At 35.7% G+C, this 20,271-nt stretch overlaps 1 long non-coding RNA gene across 1 annotated transcript; it reads left to right on the top strand.

The window, feature by feature from the left end:
• Positions 1-9,352: 9,352 nt before the first annotated feature.
• LOC118479612 lies at positions 9,353-9,878 on the top strand. Its single transcript, XR_004859740.1, has 2 exons — positions 9,353-9,474; positions 9,828-9,878. It is a non-coding gene; the product is annotated as an uncharacterized LOC118479612 (long non-coding RNA).
• Positions 9,879-20,271: the final 10,393 nt, after the last annotated feature.

Raw genomic sequence — 20,271 nt, forward strand, 5'->3', positions numbered from 1 at the left:
CAGAATACCATGTAAAGTGTCGGGAATGAAAACTGTCACAAAAGGTACTTCATACCTTGTAAAATTCACAATTTAGCACTTTAACGAACCGATAACCGAACAATTAACTGGACACTACCCAAAACACCAAAAATGGAGTAGAAACATTGTTTTTATGATTTGAAGCTAGTTATGGTGCTAGAACACCTTAAAAATCATCAAAACACATAAACATACTTAACATTCCATTTAACCTTCTAATTTACATCTTCTACCCTAAACTACCAAAAATCTACAATTAACCCCCCCCCCCTTATCTCCAACCGGCCCCAACATGGCCCCACTCCCTTTCCCATTATAATATTCTTTTGATGTCTAGATATGGGACATGTAAACTAATGGTTAAAGAGTCGTTGGATGATTATAAGAATTAACCACAAGATTGTTTTCTCCTAACTTTCACTTTCAAATTTTCACTCATCTTCCTCACTCACGGCCACACTCACACTCCCATACATCTCCATTTTCATTCATCAAACAAGCATTCTAAGGTGTTACATAGGTGTAAGAAGAGGATCTAAGAAAGCTAGGAGCAAAGGAAGTTGAAGGTCCACCTTGTGGAGCTTTTATCCAACTATTTTCTTCATTCTTCATCTTGTTCTTGTTCTTGTCACTTCCCTAGCCACTAGAGCTAGTAGTAAGCATCATAATCTCTATTTTACTTCCTGTTATTAGTATGTACAAGTTACGCCATCAAAGAAACTAAACTTTAAAAGATGGTAACATGAAGATCTAACATAATCTAAGTGAAAACAAGTTGTTTTGAAGTTGTTTGATGTATGTGATGAAGTTGTGAGTGTTGAATCTTGTGTTTTTAGTTAGATCCATCATGTATAAGCTTGTTCGAAGCTTAGATCTAACAAGTTTAAGCATGGATCATGAAAGATCCATGATGAAACTTGATGATGAACTTAAAGATCTTCAAAATGAACATGAAAATGGTTGTAGAATATATTTCTCATCGTTTTAAAACCCTAAAACTTGTGGATGATTTATTTAGTAAAATAAAGTTTCATAAAAAGTTTGCTAAAATTAAACAAGAACACTTATTTTTGGAAGATTTAAGTATGTGAAGTGTAGATCTAAAAGACTACACATGTTTAACAAAAATCAATTTCATCATAAGATTTATTATGGTGATTTTAGTGTATGTTACTTGTGAAATTGTTTGAAATTGATTTTTGGCGATGAAAAAGAAAATAAACACATGTTTTGAAAACATGGGAAACCTCCTATGTCAAAATTTTTATAAAATTTTGACACTTAGAAAAATATAAGTTTTGGTGAAACTTATTCCCCAAAAATTCACTTAAAAATATTTACAAGGGTTTCCTAATTTTTATACAAAAACTACAAGTAAGAAATAAAGTTTTCTTCAAGTATAAAAACAATATTTAGTATGTATATTTTTTTAGGGAAAAATATATATATTTAGTGGTCACAAAAATTATGTGCTAAGTGTATATTATGTATTAGTGATGTTAGGAACTTGAAAAATACACTAAATACTCCAAAGGAGTATACTACCAAAATACACATACAAATACACAAGAAATACTCAAGTATACAAGTACACAAAATTATCTTAAAAAGGATACATGGACAAATACAAAAAATATATACTAATATAAATATATTTCCTACAAAATTATGGACTTGGACAAATATTCGACTTATTGGACAATTTTACATATTTATGGACTTATATAAAAATTACTACAAGTGAAGGAAGAATTATAAAATTTGAAAATTGACAAAAATAAGTAAGTGTGTGTGTGTATATATATATATATATATAGAAACGGGATCAGGAGAAAACGCTCAAAAGTGTGAGAATGGTGAGAACGCTTCCTGGCCTAACACGTGTCACGCCGCTTAGAGAAAGGCGGAGGGGCTTTTTTGTCCTTTCATATTTCTTTTTTTATTAACGCGTGTCCCTTCATCTTTCCATTTTTTTGGCGTTTATTAAATACGCGATGTTTTTATTGTTTTTAGATCAGAACTGTAGTAAATATTTTGGCGTTTTAAGTATTGTTTTGGCGTTTTTTTGATTTAAAAAACATCAGTAATTTTCTTGATTTTATTATATCAAGTGATTTGCCATCTAGGATACAGGCCTATAATGTGACAGGCAATTATGGCGTTTTGAAAAGATAAATAATTTTCAATTTTCCATGTTGTGGCATTAATATAACTATAATGTTTTTGGCAATAAATGATACCGTCTCTTTATTTTACTGTTTCTTTCAACTTTCCAATAATACTTTGTTTACGTTTTTGGCGTTTTATATAGCAACCTTGTACTTTGCTAGCATTTGTTCTCACACTATTAGGCGTTTTGGTGTTTGTAGATTTTGGCGTTTTATACTCAATTTTTTTAAAATAACAGAGAATTAGATGATAAACAACACAGAATTACATAACAAACAATAGAAAATGAAAAAAAATTAAAAATTACAATCTAATTTCTCATTCAAATCTTCACTGTCATCAGCCTCTTCTACTTTAACCTTTTTGGCGTTTTGAACCTGTTTTTGAATGCCTTGTGTAGATCCTTATTTTCCTACATAACGGCCGTCTTTAGAGGATGCTTATTTTTTGTGGTATTCTTTATGGTGGGTGGTTATATACTTTGTTTGATGACATGTTGAAGACCAACGCCTGCTCTAATGTATTGATCCCTTCATGTCATCCATATATCCATCAAGAACAAAGTGACTTGATGTCATATCAGTGTCATCAGTCTCTTTATCTTGAATATTTGTCCATCTCATTCAGCAAAAGATTATAGAGATACCTAACTTAGAGAAGAATCCATTCAGTGAAACTTCATTCAGATCAATACTCAATATAGCAGAATCGAGGTTCTGCATCTGTGGCTTTTTTAAGTATTTTTTTGGCGTTTTTAAAGTGAATGGTTTCTAGGCACTACTAGAAAATTGGGCAATTGTCACTAAAATTTGCTACCGAAAAAAATGGTAGCAAATTTAGCAAGTCGCTTCCCCCAAAATTGAAATTAAGCATACTTGTTATGATATGGTGGCTAAATGGTTGGAAATTTTGCCACCGTTTAACTTTGGTGATAAATCCGTAGGAAAAATACTAAACAAAATTAAAAACATCGAAAATACATTAGAAATAAAAGGGCCTTTTTTAATTGCCACCGTGTTAATGGTGGCAAGATGAAAACTTAAATTAAGCGGGTTAATTTTTAGAGGCCCGCTCTTAATTTCACATCGCTAGGGTTTTGATCTAATGAGGAGGTAACCCCCCAAAGTTAATTGCCTCCTCCGCTCAACCCCAACATCCTTGAGATTTTCTACCAAGACGAAGAACTCAGCTTCATTGTCCGAATTCGAATACACGGTTTGTCAGCGAAGACGGGTGGATAACTGTTTGGCTCATTCAATCTTTAGCAACAGCCCCTTACCAAACCGAATCCAAATTAAAGGTGGAAAGTAGTTGGTTTCATTCCAATCGTTGCTCCAGGTCTTGACACTGGAATCGTAATTGACCTTTGCCCAAAATCGCAAGTCCCGGGTCATGAAACGAAACCCCAAATTGTTAAAAAATCACATGTTCCAGGTATTGATTCAAAATATTGAAATTGCAGGTTGCTTGTATGTTGTTCATAATATAGATTACAGGCCTCCAGGAGAGTATTGGCTGAAATTAATGGGTTGATAAAGTGTTTAAAGTTGAAATTAATGGGTAGATAAATTAGAAAAGTATCGGCTGCCGTTGGAAGATCTGTTCTATTTTGTTTCGTAAGGATTAGATTAGGAGAGTAGTTTTTTATTAGATTAGAATTCTTGTAGGTCATGTTGACTTGATTAATGATTAGCAAGGGTTGTATCGAGTATAAATATAGGGTTTAGGGGTCACGGATGATCTTTTGATTTTATCAAAGTTTAAAACGTGACTTGTGATTTGTCACCAATATCGTGTTATGTGATTGTTCGATCCAGTTTTCCAACACTAATACGTGTACTTTGTACATGTAGAAGTCATGATTGTGTTTACTATGCTTGGTGTGAAATTAGGATTTTGACTTGTTCATAATTGTAGGGAACTGTCACACCCTGGCTTTGCGGAAGCGTGGGTTAATTTGGTGTGACTTCTTAATACCATGGCTTAATCACAACAAAGCTATATGAATTTAAAACCATGCAGATCATCCATTGAATAAAGTCTTAAAAACAAAATACTACAACATTGTTTTAAAATGCAGACACATGCATCGAGTTTACAATACTAGAAAATAAAAACATTGTTCTTAAGACGCAACCATAAACATAAAATAAACACCGTTTAAGACTTGCGACTCGTCCAGGTAAAAGTCGCAATCCCTAAACGAGGATGATCCCATAACTCTATTGCAGCGTGAAAACGTAGCATACCGTGCCAGATCCTTAGTTCCCTGAAATACATGTAAGTTGAAAAAATCAACAAAAATGTTGAGCGAGTTCATGTGTAGTGAGTATGTAAAACCTTTGTAAGTATAAAAATCCCTGGTATGTAGCAAATAAGGAAATAAAGAGATCACCAATGGTTTGCAAGGCCATTGATATGTGTGAAGTGCAGTAGGAAGACTCAAACCTAGCAGATTTTTGCGTCGGGTACAAAGTCACCCCGAGGTCCGTACTGTTGGGCCTGGGGCTGGGCTCGCTACACCCAGATAGATCTACCGCTACTGTCCCTCGGTCCTACAATGAGGACAAATGGCCTTCAGTTCCCGCCTACCCACTCACATGATCTAAGTAGTAACCCTCCTTACGCTAATCATACCATGTGTAAAAGTACTCGTAATCATAGTAACATGTATTTCACCCCCGCAGTTTAGAAAACTGAAAACAGTTAAGAGAAAAGGGGGACATGAACTCACCGAAGTGCGTCTCTAAAAAGTATCTCCCAGACAATCTGCTGTTCGACGACCTACACGTACTAACTTCTATTAGACGGACGGCCGTGCCTTAGCTTAAAGTTTAAGTTTTTGGGAAATAGTTAGGCAACTATTTCGTAATTACACTTCGTAATTATTTGGTAAATATATTCCTTCCTAAGGATGGGGGTTTTAATACATGTGTGTTTCTGTATCTTTAAAATATATTATTAAGTCTCACTTAAAATATATTTTAATTCTTTCTCCAAAATATAAATATTTTTCCAAAAAATATTATATTTTATTACATATAATTTTCCCAAAATAATACTTTTGTCAAAATACGCGTTTAAGAGTATTTTCTAAAAATACGTAAGTTACAGATAAAGATCGGGTGGTAATAATAATACCGTTATAACTTAACTATTTATTGTGAGGGCGTTAGAATTATTTTGGAGTCATTAATATTCAGTAATATTATTTTTACCCTAAAAATAATATTCATGTAGTTCACAAAATAATCATAAAGTTTACACAAGTGTTGCCATGAAAAATATATATTCTAAATATATATTTAGCAAGTTTTATTTATGAAAATCCCACCTCCGACACTTGGGAGTTTTGTAATAAAATTGTGGCGAAATTTTATTTGGAAAACAAGTTAAAAATGTATTCATAATACTTGTGATAAAAATATTTCCAAGTGTTAGATTTTTGGAAAAATTTTGCCAGAGTTTCCTCTGTAACTGGAGGTGGCCACGCTTTCTAGCGTATCATTTTCTTTTAAAAATTCAATCAACAATGTTCCCAACATCAACAAACAATATTTCAACGTCAATCTAGATCAAAATATACGTAAATCGTAAACACATGAACTTGTGGGTTATGTAAAAGTGCGTAGTAACTTTCCATTATTTTTAATAGATCTTTCTATTGTTATAAATGAAATCGGTTTCTTGAAAATCTTATTTTTAAAGAAGATGCATCTTTACAACTTCTTGGTCAAATATTACAAAAATAATTCTTTGTTAAAACCTTTCATTACACAAGTGTCTACACACTTGTGTGTTCACAAAAACACCTTTGTTTTAAGAAAGACCCGGCTTCTAAACATGATTTCACTTTACACTTGGTTCTTCGAAAATACCACTTGTAGATCTTTAGATCTACTAGTTTAGAACTTCATTTTATAAGAAAAATCACTTTTACACAAGTTCATGGTTATAAGTAGTAGTGTTCTTCATCTAACCACTATCACACTTAACATACACTGGTTCATGTTCTATGAACATGACTTAGCCGGGTTAGATGACGATCCGAACTACTACTAACATAAAACAACATAAAATAATCATCACAAAACAAGATCCAAGAGTTTTACACTATTATTTACTTATTATCCACCAAGTTCATCACTTTTAGTAGACTTTTAGTTTTGTTCTCTAGTGTTCATGATTTTCAACCGACAAATCTCTTATTAACCACTTTAGACAAGATCAAGAAGGCGTTTAGAGTCACTTACTACTAGCTCGAGGCTAGGGAAGAAACTAGACAAAAAACGGGTGGTTAATAGCAACGTAGTGAGGTCCTTGGCAATCCGTAAGCACCGGGCTTCCTTGTGCGTGATCCTTCACCCTTGTATGTGCTTGAAATAGCAAGATCGAAATCGGAAAGTGGTGGTGGTGTGGCTATGGTTGTCGGCCGAGAATCAAGAGGAAGGGGAGAGAGGAGTGAAATTTGTTCAAGTGATGAATGTTAAGTGTTTACCCATGATGTTAATTTATAACCCATTCATCCTAATTGTCCAAGAGATAATGTGTCTTTAAGATTTTAAGCATGAGGATTATAATAATCAAAATGTGTAAGTGGTTGTCCCCTTCATGGGACCGAACTCGTTTGGGGGGGGGGGGTTTCTCATGGTTAGATTCCAACTAGATGATTAAGTTAGTTAGTTAAGTTAGAGATTTAAAATTGGTTACTAGTGTGTTGTAATTTATAACGAGTGTTAGGGTATTCGGGGACCCTAACTGGCTCAGAAAAAGAACAACAGTGTCAATGACAATATTTTTATGTCCCGAGTTAAGTCCGGTTGTTCGGTTGGATACTGATCCGTTAAAGTGCTTAACAAAGCTTTAAAGTGTCGTTAATATTATTTTTAGTGACACAAAGAATTCCCGACACTTTGGAAAGTGTCTAGTATTATTTTCCCATGTTTTTTGCACTTTACTAGTTAGCTAAAATGCTGAATTTTATATTAAAGTGCAGGATTTTGTGTTTAAATCATATATTTGGCACATCCGGTCACTATAACTTATACCTAGTAACGCAGTTCTACAACCCTCATTTCCCTACACTCTCTACAGTTGTAGTAAACTATCTCTGGCTCATACAGGCCTTAGAGGCAGTGTCTGCCTGGTGCTGGCTATGTCAGCACGTTTTCTGGGTTATCCGTTCATTGTGCTACTGTGCTTTTGTGCATCAAGTTTGTCACTAAAGTTCTGTATGTAAATAATGGAGTGACAGTTAATAAAGTATGATGCAAGTATGTGTATGTATCAGTATTCAAGTAGCAGTTTATCCACAATTTCAAGCAAGCACAGTAATTAAGCAGTAATTAAATATTAATTAAGTCATACGGATACCTGATTTGGTGAGGGTTGTCACAGGAACACAGGGTAACATGAAAGAAACTGAAAATATAGTCACTTCAACAGAAGTCGAACGCATTGGTAAGTTGACTTTTTTCATTTTTTTTTCTTCAGTTGAGAGGATTTCCTGATGTTACTGTTTGTTGTTGTCCAAGGAGTGAATAGAACGTGTCTTTCAGAATTCTCTGGTATCAGTGGCGTACACTTCGATTTAATGATGATACGCGCCAAAGCACAGCTAAAGTCATGACCGCTTATAATGAATCAGATCCTCCTGGATCTATATTCCTAATGCAGCTGGCATATTGTTTGGCTGTCCCATGTAATTTCCTTAAACATTGTCATGTATAATTAATTTTTTTATAACGAACTACTCACATACGTGATGTGGGCCCCTGGCGCATTGGCTTTTGTGATCAAAATGCATCGGAGCGCATCACGCCTTTTTTACTTACATTATTTTAAGTTTGCGTTTAATGTTATGCATCTACTGCAGATCTTAAAATTATGATATCTGTTGGATTGACTTCCCTCTCATGTATGGTATGACGTGAAAATAGAAAATCAAAAGAAAGAGAGAGGTAGAGGCTAACATTAAGCCTCCTCAAACAGCGGGAGAAGCTGCTAGTCAACATTTTTCAACGGTAATTTTGACCAACATAAGTTAAAATAATTGTACTGGTATTTTGTCGTAACTTGGCTGTTTTTTATTATTTTGTGCAGAAATTTGGTTCAAAATTTAATTACGAGGCGATGGTTCGTCTCTTTGATGAGGTAACCAATATGTTCTTATCTTGTTTCTTAATTTGTTACAATTTAAGAAATATTTAGAAATAGGGGCATAAACGAGCAGAGCCCGAGCTTGGCCGATACAACATAAGAGAGCTTGAACGAGCAGAGCCCGAGCTTGGCCGATACAACATAAGAGAGCTTGAACTCTACTCAATTTGAGCTCTATTTCTAACGGGTGCACATGAATAGTTTTTAGATGCATATTTTCATTACCTTGTTTTAGACAATTTAAGTCTGCTTGTTTAAATAGTTTGTTTATCATTTACCCTAAAAGGAAATGAAGTTATGTTAACAAATTTCACTATATTGTTATTTTAATGGTGATTGATTTAAAACAGTGCATTTTGTTTTTCTTTTGAATTGCTTGCCGTATGACCTTTTTCTTGGGGCTGCTCGGGTTAGTAGTAGCTTGCTGTGGTCTATTTCTTTTTAATGGAATGAATACCTCTTTTTCCTTCCAAAATATTATCTTTAGTTTTATGGTTCCTGTTTGATTTTTTACATTTTTTTTCTATGATGTCGGTACTTCACGGACATGGTGCGTATGATTTTTACATTCTTGTCGACAACAGGTGTAAACAAGGGATCTTTTTGGAGCTTAGAGCATTGTCATTAACAAGCCTCGTTTCCGTTAATCTAATCGTCACTTCTAGTGGTGGAAAATGGGCTGGTTAAGTGGATCGGGTAACGGGTCAAAAGGAGTAATTTTTTGGTACAAGTTACAACAGATGGGGTCGGCTCGACTCACTTTTTGTTCAGAAGTTTTAGTTTTTTTTAATAATAGTTAACGTGTCAAGTATGATCACCAAAGTTTATGTTAGGTCGGCTCACACATATCTGATCATACACAGGTTTGTTTGATAATCATGAGTGCTTAATTGTGTTGGTTAATCCTGTATTTTGTGGAAATTGTGGTTTTACTTTTTTATCATCTGGGTGTCGTTTACAGTTGCAAATGAAGGTTTTCTTGTGGAGAAGTATGGGAAAGAACGTAATAATCATCCAAAATTTGACAAAGACTTGTGGTCACGAGCTAAGGGCAAGAATAAAGGAAAAGTGTACGGGTTAGGCAATGTTAGTGACTCGTGTGTACATAGCAGAGAAGACCCTAAGGTATTTTTAATCCTTTTGTGCATTTGTATCGTTTCCTAGTGTTATTATGTTTGTTTGGTTTGTGATGCTTGTTTTTTATTGTTACGTTTGATGCTCTTAAATTAGTGAGAATGTTAAGGAATTTCATATTGATTTGATTACACTTCTTTACGGGTTGTTTCATGCAAAAATATGTTTTTAAAATTAGGTGTAATTTCCTTCTTAATATGTAAACAAACTAGAACATGCTATTTAGCTTCTAGCACTTGAAGTGTAGCTCACAATTGTATTTTGTTTTCTTTGCAACCAACTTGACCCATTATTACTTTTCGTTAATTCTGATTTCTTAATTTTATTCGTTGGTTGTTTTGTAGATTGAAAAGTTGAACTTAGTTATCAAGGAGCTCGTTAAGGAAAAAGATGAAGAAAAAGAAAGGTTCAATGGAATTATTGCGGGGTTGTTGGTTGAAAAAGAAAAAAGATAAGGTGGATAAAGATGTTATGCTTGATAGAATGTCACAAATTGAAGCTATATTAACAGCTGCTGTTCGATGATATACTATAAACACTTGGTTTTGAATGTTTAGATGTTTATCTCATTATGATAGTTTTAGTTATTTTATGTTCTAGTTGGTATTTATTATATGCTTTTGAAAATGATATTTTTTATATAATTTTTGGATTTTATTAGACTTTTTTTATATTATTTTGTAGTATCATTGATATGTAATTTTGATGAAAAAAATCTGAATTAAAAACCCATATTCCAAACCAAACCAGTATTACAGTAATCAATAAATGGTAGCAAATAAACGGTAGCAAATGGTGTAAAAAATGGTGGCTAAATGGTAACAATATTGGTAGCTAAATGGTATCAAAACTCGCAAATTGTGTAAAAAATGGTGGCTAAATGGTGGCCATATCGGTGGCTAAATGGTATCAAAACATGCAAAAACCGATGGCTAAATGGTGGCAATATCAGTGACTAAATGGTATGAAAACACGTCATAATTCGGTGGCAAACTCGGTGGCAAACAAGGCGGAGCGTAGCAAACATGAAGCGATGGCAAATAATTTTGACGAATTTTGTGGTGGTAAAAATAAGGTAGCAAAATATAAAAATGGTGGCTATTTGGTGGCATTAGGGCAATTGACACGGGTGTTTTTGTCACCATATTTTCGGTGGCAAACTGGTGACAACAAGGAAATTGCTCCCATTTTGTAACCAAAAATTACATGACAAAAACCATGTTTTCTAGTAGTGAGGGAATATGGCGTTTGTTTCTGGTTTTGTGATAAGTTGTTAGTGCAGAGAAGTCTCTCTTTATAGGATGTTTTTGGCGCGTAGTTTAGGCGGGATTTTATTTATAATAAATGATATTAATAAAGTAGCCGTCTTTTCAGTTTTACTGTGTATTTTTACTGTTTTTTTGTTCAGCTTTTTCAGGTTTGGCGTTTTTGAATGGGTTTAAGTAGTTTTTGGCGTTTTTTTTTCATTTTTAGCCTTTTTTTAATTAATACTTCTGCAAGTTACTTTCATTATAGTTTTGGAGTTTTTGGCGTTTTACTCAATTTATGGCGTTTTCATATGCATTATGACTGTTTGGCGTTTAATTAAGATAATTTATTTTTTTTATTCTAAGTTAAAAAATACATAGCAAACAACAGAAAAAGAAAATTAAAAAAAAAAACAATTCATCTTCCAAATCTTCACTGTCAACAGTCTCTTTCTTCTTTGAATCATGTTCGCTGGTGGTTTGGCTTAGCCATGCTTGTGTTTTTGTGGCCGTTTGGAAAGACAAAATGACATGAGTTTTTATTTGAATATGTATCTTCAAACAACTCAATAGTGTCATTCGTCTTTTCATGCCATTTAAACTTCATCAAGAACAAAACACAGAAAATGACATAAATTTGACCCCAGCATCTTTTTGTTTATGATTTGTCCATCTCATGCAGCAAAATGTTATTTGAGTCACAACACCTCATAGAAGAATGCGTTATCCGACACTTTGGCGTAGAACAATATTTTGAATATACAAGAAACGATATTTGGCATTTTTGGTGTTTTACTGAGGAAATAGTGTATCTGAAAGAACCATCGATCTTTTGGAATCTTTTGATGTTTGAGTGTTTTTGGGGTTTTCTAAGATGAATGGTATATAGTAGAAAATATGGCGTTTTTTAGTAGTTGTGTTTGATGTTTTTAGAATTTTGGCATTTGTAATTTGAATGGTATATAGTAGAAAATATGGCGTTTCAGGTTTTGGGGGATGTGTTTTTATGTCTTGGATTTTTTTTGTTTATATAGCGATGTGATTTGGTCCGCATTGGCGTTTTATTCATCATTATGGCGTTTTGGTATAGAGGTGTAAAGAAGCTTTTACCCTTAATGAGGCGCGTCTACATAATAAAATTGATGTTATTTACGAAAACGTCACCGCGCCAATCTAGTCCATAGATTGATTTAATCGGACGATCCATAAGCGTTCTCACCGTTCTCACACTTTCTACCGTTTTCTCCAAATCCCGACCCTATATATATATATATATATATATATATATATATATATTTAACAAAGTATGACGAAATATATATATATATATATATATATATATATATACCAAATAAACCTTAAAAATATTATTATTTTTAAGAAATAAAATTTCAGAAAGTATTAAAAAAATCAAAGAATTTATTTTTGGGTAATTACTACAAATACACAAGTATTTACACTTAAAATACAAGTATACTTATACCAAAAATAATATTAGAAATATTATTTAACAAATTACTTATATTTATTTTTGAAAAACAATATAAGTATCAAGTATTTGGGAAGGTTAAAATATATTATTTTTAACATATAACATTTTCAATCCTACTTACACAAGTATATATTTTTGGGATAAAATATATATAACAAATACATCATTTAATATATTATAAAATATGTACACTAATAATATAAGAACATATACATGTAAGGCTCAATAAGACACATAAAATCCAAATGGTATCTTGTACTTAGAGATTTACAAGTTAGGTGATTAACATACTTAGAACGTCTATAGGTTACGACATTCAAGTAGCGGACGTCGGTGAAGCTAGACGCACGAGACACAAAGCAGTGAGTTCATGTCCCCACTTTTAAACGTTTTTACTGTTTTCTAAACCTTGGGGAAAATACATGTACAATTGGTATGTTTAAAACAAAGGAATCAAACATATATCATGTCACGAATAGGGTATACGTAAGCACCATCAATCTAGTTTAGACCGAAAGAACAAGGGTTAGATCTAGCAGGTCCGGGCAGCCTCACTTTCTTGGCAACACATAGCCATGGAGTTTCTTGGGTCACAGTCGTAGGGTAAACGATGTTAAAAGTCGCCTAGGTTTGGATGCTTCCTATGTCGTCACATATGTTAATCTCCTCGCGAAACATTAGCGATCTCGATTCCATTTCATTACAACTTACAAACTTATATTTTACAATTACATACCTTGTTTTTATACAGTTACAAGTGTTACATCTTACACAATTTGCATGAATTCACACCAACTTTTGTTGACGATTTTTAAACTTACATGTATTTCAGGAAATTAGTGGAAATGCTCGTGGGCTCTTTTGTCAAGATGTCGTGTCTATCCTTCTTTGCCATCTTTTGTTGGATTTGTTTACTATAACCCGCCTTCTTGCGGTGATATAGGAAGCAAAACCTTGATCTTTGTTTCGAAAGGGTGTTGTAAACTTTCAAACAATTATCTTTTGTTTTATGATCTACAATTTAAACTATATTCTGTGTTTTGGATACTTAAACTTTGAATGGCAAGATGGAGATTGTTTTATATCATGTAGCACGTTGACTTATCGTATGCAATGAGAACCACTCAAATCACACCTCATGCTTCCGCTTTTGAAAGAGGTGTGACACTCGGCTCGGCTTAGCTCGAATTTTTTTACTTATAATATATTTTATTTTTATATACATATAATATATTGCAAAAAAATGATTATTATTTACATGTATTTAGGCTTGTAGTTTGAAATCTATGACATATTTAAAGGTTGATTGTCGTGCTAATGAACAAATATTGTATTTACTTGAAATATAAAACTTATTTTGCATTGTTGAACGTAATTTTGGTTTGTAATATATTAGGTTGAACTTATTTTGAATATACTTCTTTTGAAGCATTGAACAATACTTTAGAATACTGAATTTTGAGAACTACGTATTAACTTTTATTTTTAAAAACGAGCCAAACCGAGCCAGCATGGTTTAAAACCAAGCCGAGCACGAGCTTAGATTTTCAGCTCGGTTTCAAATCCAAGCCGAGCCGAGCCAGCTCGGTTTATAATCGAGCCGAGCCCGAACTTGCCCTAACTCGGCTTGGCTCGGCTCATGAACAGCCCTACATTTAACGCATTCATTCTTTAATTCTAATTCTAAACCTAAACATCACCAAAAATTGTCATAATTCACCCAATTATCACTTAATGCATTTCATTAATCACTTGGTGTGCAACAATTTTATATGCCTATAATCTACAATTTTACATGTTATGAACCATTTTTACATACTTCCATTTCCCAGTTATTTCAGTTATCACAAAAATATTCAATAATAATCATTTATTCCACATTGATGTTGACTAGCTAACATCAGTTTTTAACTAAAACTCCATAATCAATGATCAAAACTCAAAACCCATTTCATCCCACATACAAGCTTTCACATATTATGAACACACAAATTCTTCATATACTTTCATTTATATAATGCTTATAACCAATAACAGACGTGATAACTTGATCGAGGAAATCGAGATGTTACAAATATCGAAATTGGTATCGGTATTGGAACTGATATTGATACTCGTTTTTATGGTTTTAAACGATCTGAAACACGTGTCAGTATCGATTTGGACATATCACGACTTTATTCGTTATTTTTTCTGGTTTTTCCTTTTCATTAGAGTTGCATTCAAATTTGAAATCGTAAAATATACTGATTATCGGTACTGTATCAATTACGTAAAAAATTAAGCACATACCGACTAAAAGCAAATTCTTAACACTGACGAATCCCATTAGTTCCTGTTTAATTAAGAAAATCATACATATATCTAGTTGGCCAACCTTTAACTTGATGTATAGTGACATTTGTTTTCCTTTAAGACCCCATGTAGTGAGGCGTGATTTGTGGCTTTTTTTTATGGATAACGCCCCATAGCGCCTCGAATACTACGACGGGCGGCGCTATGGGGGTCAAATGGGTGGGTGGCGCCATGTCTATAGCGGCGTGAAGGTTTGTTTGTTTTTTGATTTATACACATTTGGTCCATGCAAATCGGAGAAGAAGACAGGAGGCGTATTTGATTTTGAAATTTTTGGTTTATACACATTTGGTCCCTGCATTTTCTCAAATATCTAAAATTGGTTTTTAAAAACATGGCAATTAATGAAAACTTATTTTATTTAATGTTTTTTTATTTAGTGTAATGGTTTTTAATTTAAAAAAAAAGTTAGAAATTAATTAAAAAAATTTAAAACTAATTAATTGAGTAAAAATGATGTAGGGGTTTTGTGACTACGGGCTCAAGTGACATAACGTCTCATAAAGGCCCTGTGTGACGTGACACGACACGTATCGCATAATGTCTACAAATGTGCTTTATGACTACGGATCGCCTAAGAAAATTCTTCTTCTTTCTTTAGTTTAATTTATATTGTCTGTAATAATTATATGTTCTCTATAAGTAGCTAGCGATCTTTAGTGTAATTTATATATTCTCTAAAAATAGCTCTTTAATGTAATTTATAAATCGTCTCTCCAGAAAGCATGAACCAACTTTGAACTTAAACCCTATTCTTATTTTATCTATTTATTTAATTTTATTTGATAATAAATTTGTTTTTCAAAGAGAAAAATATCCCGATAGTCTATGTGTTTTGTTCAAATTTGACATTTAGTCCTTAACTTTATTAAAACTACACTCTTGTTTCTTGTCGTTTGACAAGGTGTTACTCAAATAGTCCCTAGAACAAATAGAGGTTAGTCTTCTAATTAAGCTTCTATGAAATAAGAAAATTTCCCATACCTTTTTAACAAAACAAATAGGAACCAGTTTAAAAAATTTTTAAAAACTTCCTCCACCCTCATGTCTTCATCCCTTGCCCATCCTTTCTCCCAATCTAAACCGTCGACAGACATTGAATCACCGGTCTCCCATAACCACCACCATTATACACCGTCGTCTATCACTACTACCTCCCACCATTACTTCTGACCACCCCCGACATATATCACCGTCAAACAACCAACACCATCATCGAACACCACAACATCACCAACCTCCATTCTTCCGCCACCACAGCCCACTAGAAACTCTTAACACCCTAAACCACCACTTCAATTTCTTTTCATTTTGAAGGACTAAAATAAGAATAATAAATTTGACTATCTACTTCTATTACTGCATATTTTTCTTGCATTCCTAATCTCGCTCAACCAATTCCGATTTTCTTTAGACGGGCAACAAGTTGCGCCGTCACCCCCTTTTGAATAGAAAAACCAATTCTACTAAATACAAAGTTTGAAACCTTTAGCGACGAAGAATTACTATTAACGACTTTTTGAACCTGATTCAAAAGTCGCACAGCGTCAGGAGCGAGACCACCAAAGGTATCAAACGCAAACGGGGCAAACACATGTTGATTCTCTAGACAGGCTTTCTCATGTTTTGCCACTTTGCTCGCCTTTGCCTTGAGCACCGTTTGCCCTATGACAAAGCCCTTGTCCTTGAGCCCGACAAGGGGGGAAACTCCAGTTAGATCTACACAAGCGTGCTTCACCCCTTCCCATCCAAACACAAGGATGTCCACCGGGCGTAAAGTGGACCTCCCCTCTAAGGGGTCAGTCAGGAAATTTACTGGAGCCTCCTTTTTGGCAGAGATCCCGGCCCGCTTAAGAACATCACATAACACATCTCTCACCCAATCATGCCGATATTTAAACCCTGGTAGCTCTTTACAGTGCTCGCCGAAAGAATCCAAACACGCTTTGCGACATACCGGACATGGCTCGTCAACTGGGAACAAAGGAATCATCAGTCGGTATCTAAGGATAGCACGGTATTCCACAGCCGACATGTGTTGCCCCAAGCCTTCAATAGGTGCGACAGACAGAAAATTCTAAGCATGTGGGGCACGTAGACATTCAAACACAGCTCTTTGCCGAGGGGATAAAACAAACTTCTCTTCAAAACTCTTGACAATTTTGCCATATAAGGCATTCGCCAGAATTTTCTGGGATTTAGGAGGGGCGGTGTCTTTAATGTAGAAACCGCCAATATCAAGGTCGGGAAGAGAACTATGCAAAAGGTCCAACGCACTCCTGTAATCGGAGTCTAAAACATCCCCACCACATTCTCGGAGTATGTGGTCTTGTAAACCCCAAGATTGGGCCCTTGAAGCCACGAAAACATATGAAGAGGCATCCTCAGCCGTACAAATCCCTAAGCCTCCGAACCGGGTTGGGAGAGAAGCCAACCTCCACTAGAGATCTCCAAAAAGGCACCCCCACAAACAACAATATCCTCTAATGCTCCCCGGAGGCCTTCATAAAAAATAGAGACAACTCCCCCGACCAAAGAAGGTTGACACGTTCGAAGACCAAACAGTAATTTAGCAACACCCATACAAGAACGAAGCAAGAGGAGCTCGCTCTGAGGGTCCCGTGGACGTTTAATGCACCTCATCAGCTCGACTGCACAGTTCGCTCTTTTAAGAGCCATACTACTAATAAACTATGCATCACGACTAACGACACCCCCCAGGAGTTTCACACCCAGCACCGACCTCCCAATCCCCTGAGGAAATAAGCCCTCCTGAACCTTTACACCATTGCAGGTTGGCCAGAAAACTTCAGTTTTCTTTATATTAAGTTGAAGCCCTAAGGAAGGACCATCAGCTCTGATGATATCTAAAGCATTAGCCACTTGGGTGGTATCTCCAATAAGCGTTCCGTCATCTAGATACCAGGCGTGAAATAGAAGTTTGCAGTGATCCCTTATTCGGTGAACAAGGGGGTGTAGAACAAGGGTAAAAAGGAGGGGCCCCAAGAGGTCCCACTGCTGAACGCCAGTAGTATTCCAAATAAACTCATCCCCCCACATATAATCTAGCTGGTTAACCATATAAAAAATCGACCCACATAGAAATAGAAGGACACCTTTTCCTTACCTCGTACAGTAGGGTTGTCCTATCAACCAAATTAAAAGCGTTCGAAAAATCAACAGTAAGTATAGCAAGAGACCCATCTTGGTGGTACTCATTAAGGAACCTGTTCGCACTATGAAGAACGGCCTCTGCCCCACACGGAATCCCTACCCCAAACTGGAAATCGCCAAGGTATTTGGCCATCTCCTTCCCAACACCTTTCATGGCCACCTTGGAGATCACCCTCCTCCAAATCGACCCAACAGCGATATGCCTAATCCCATTATCCGGTTTAAGAAGAGGTGTAAGAAGAGCAGAAGCAACAAACTCCGCCAGACTCCTCGGGCACCTCCCCCCCCCCCCAAGCACAAATTAACCATAGCTGAAGTAGCCCTAAGTAGGCTATCAGCAATCACAGACCCCTCCCCACAAAAAGCATCTAAAAGATGTTGGGCCCTTAAGCCGTCTCTCCCACACGACGTACCTTTGGGGAAAGATTTAATACACCCGAGCACACAATCGGGCTCCACCACAAGAGGAGAGTCAGAAGGCAAGGAGGCAGGCATGGAAGGAGGGGGCACACATGGGTGCTTAGCCCCTAAAGCCTCCACAGTATTCTTATTGAGAGGGGCGACCCTCGAGGAGCATAAAACCTTAACCGCTGCAGTGAAATGACCATCAACAACCTTACGTAAACATTGTTTCACATTGGTCCCCCCACACTCATTATCAATCTCAATGCCCTTTTTGATTCCATCCGTAACCCCCCTCGCTGGTTGATTAAACAACGACTGGACAAGAGTGGCAAAACCCTCACGATCACCCCACTGAGCCAAAGACCGCTGGATGCTAAGGCATTAGCCCGTCTTCCTATTGCCCGACCTCTTGTCCTGACGACCAGCAGGCTTGAACACCCGCAAGGTACAACGTGGTAATATCAAAAGTCGAACCCATGCCTTAACAGAATCAGGCATAGCAACCACCTTGTCCAAAGCTGCAGTTAAGACTTGGGCAAAAGCCATACGACAACTAAGGGGGATACTCTTAACAGTCTTGATGGGGATAGAGAAAACACGGTCAAGCAAAGCAATATCTATACCCAACTCTTCCGACGAGGTATCAACGTTTTCAACACCGGGTCTAGTGATGCCAACAATAAAACCCAGTTCATCTCTCTCACCTGGCACAAACCGAATAACCTTATCCTCATGGTGGCATGCCCGACTGAAAGCATGAGGGCACATACACTCACCACATAACCATTGTCCGGACACCCTCAAAGCTTCACAAACAGAGGTAAAAAGATTAAGATCATCAGCAATTGCACATCTCAAAGAATCTTTCCTCTCGTCTGAGCCCAAATGGTGACTTGATATGTGCCATTAACCTTGGGAATCCCTTAGCCCCCACCAAGCCATCGGGGCAACAGTGAAACCGCCGGAAAGGACAAGGCCAGAAACCGCTACCATTAGAACCAACCATAATAAAACTAAATAAGCGGAGTCGACACTTAAATAATGTCGCGTACGCCACCACCACTCTGTTTTTCATCTCTTTTTTTAATAAATCTTGAAAAGAAATTTAATAAAAAAGGCTTCAAACTCTTCTCTTTTTTTAATAAATCCTGAAAAGAAATTTAATAAAAAAGGCTTCAAACTCTTCCTATTTTTACATAATTTCTCAAAAAAGAAAAAAATTAACACTCTGCTTTTTCTTGTATCTATTTTAATAAATCTTGAAAAAAAGAGTAAACTGCTAAAATCGTCCCTGTGGTTTGACTCAAATTGCTAGATCAGTCCAAAATCAACTTTTTTGCTAAAACAGTCCCTAAGCCTAGTTTTTGTTGCTATTTCAGTCCAATAAATTAACACCGTTAGAACCTCCGTTAATGAATGAGTAAAACTGCTAAATTCGTCCCTCAAGAAATCAAATTAAATTCCAAACTTAAATTCCATTTTGAAGCCCAAATTTAAAGAAATCAAATTACCGTTGAAGAAGATCAAGAACCCCTCAAAATGGCATCAAGACAGCAACTTTAACACACTTTGTAGATCATATGGTTGAATTCAAGCATTTCTAAAATCCAATTGCTTTGTAAAGAAATGGACAGAGCAAGAGCCACTATCTTTTGTTGTTCAGAATCTTGGGATTTTGCTTTTGTTGAATCTGGAAACAAGCCTTAATTGGGGGGTATAAAAGACGAGACACAGCTTTCAATTTGCAATCTTTTTGATTTGATATGGTGTTGGTGAGTTGTTTTTTTTTTTTTTTTTTTTTTGAACGTCCAACGAAGAAACTTTATTAATAGAAAAAGATTACAAGTGACTAGCTGGTAACTAGCCCAAACCAAAACTGCACCAACAAGCTTGTTTAAACCTATTGACAGCCAACAACAATCTTTTTTTTTGAACGGCCAACGAATCCTCCAAATGGGCTACTGGCGAAATTCACCACATCGGGATACACTCGCCTTCCGAACCGGGGAAAACCCTCACCTAGGGCCGAAGCCCGTGAACACTCGCCCGAAGGCACGACAGTGCGGTGAGGTAAAACCCGTTCAGTTCAAGGATCGAACTAGCGATCGCCGCCTA

Source organism: Helianthus annuus, chromosome 1 (assembly GCF_002127325.2).
Source record: "Helianthus annuus cultivar XRQ/B chromosome 1, HanXRQr2.0-SUNRISE, whole genome shotgun sequence".
NCBI lineage: Eukaryota > Viridiplantae > Streptophyta > Magnoliopsida > Asterales > Asteraceae > Helianthus > Helianthus annuus.